The following is a 1,262-nucleotide window of genomic DNA, read 5'->3' as shown; positions in this document are numbered from 1 at the left end:
GCCGCTCCTGCCCCTGCCACGGGGGACCGTTGCTCACGCGCCCGTGACCGCGGCCCGCGCCTCTCCGGAAGGCTTCGGGAGCCCTTCACCTTGGCGGGGCCTCAGCAGTGAGCTCCGGGGATCACAGGGGCTCAGGGTCTACGCAGCTGGGAACTCAGCACGCAGCCGCCCCTCCGAGGCCCGTGCCGCCCCCGCCCCCCAGTGTACTCGCCAGGCCGAGGCGCCGCCCGCCACCGTCCCCGGAGCCGGGCAGCCTCACGCGGCCCCGCTGGGCCTACCAGCCTGGCCGGAGTGAGCGAAGTGGAGACGGGGTCCCACACACAGTGCGGGCAGTGGTGGTGTAGACGGGGGCCATCAGGGGACTCGGCTGCTGCACTTTATGGTGTTGGCCTCTGAGCGGCCGGGGTTCCCCTGTGCCCCCGCCAGCCGCTCGGCAGAGCCTCCTTGGTCTCTCAGACCCCAGGAAACTTCCCTTCTGCTCGAGAGCCCGAGCGTGTGCCTGCAGGGACGGGAAGCACCGTGCCGTGTGCACACCTCCCTCACTACGTGCTGCCTGTGCCGTGTGCACATGGCCTGCCCCATGTGCACACCTGTGCCGTGTGCACACCGCCCTCACAACGTGGTGCCTGTACCGTGTGCATACCGCCCGCCCCACAAGCACACCTGTGCCATGTGCACACCGCCTGCCCAACATGTACACCTGTGCCGTGTACATATCGCCCTCACCACGTGGTGCCTGTACCATGTGCACACCGCCTGCCCCACATGCACACCTGTGCCGTGTGCACACCGCCTGCCCCACGTGCACACCTGTGCCGTGTACACATTGCCGTCACCATGTGCTGCCTGTGCCATGTGCTCACCGCCTGCCCCAGGTGCACACCTGTGCCGTGTGCACACCGCCCTCACCACGTGCTGCCTGTGCCGTGTGCACACTGCCCACACTCGCTGCTGCTCCTGTCAGGGGGCATGACAAGAGAGTAGAAGAGACTCCCAGGGGTGGGGGGCGTAGAAGACAGCCTGGTGCTGGGAGCCCGTCTGACCCCCCGAGCCTGGGCCCAGCCCCCACCTGTGCGGGGTCCTGAGTGGGGCCTGGGGCCCTTCTGACTCCCCCCCCTTCCTCTCTGGCACAGAGGACGCAGGATGCTTCCCTCCCCCAGACCCCGGTCTGAGCAGGACACAGCGTGTGGCCTCCAAGCCTCTGGGCGGTGCCCGGCCCCTGTCCCCCCTGCCCCCCGTCCCCCCGTCCCCCCCGCAACCCG

Source organism: Crocuta crocuta, unplaced genomic scaffold (genome assembly GCF_008692635.1).
Source record: "Crocuta crocuta isolate KB4526 unplaced genomic scaffold, BGI_CrCroc_1.0 scaffold139, whole genome shotgun sequence".
NCBI lineage: Eukaryota > Metazoa > Chordata > Mammalia > Carnivora > Hyaenidae > Crocuta > Crocuta crocuta.
The sequence above is the reverse complement of the archived record's forward strand: the minus strand, read 5'-3'. Positions refer to the sequence as shown.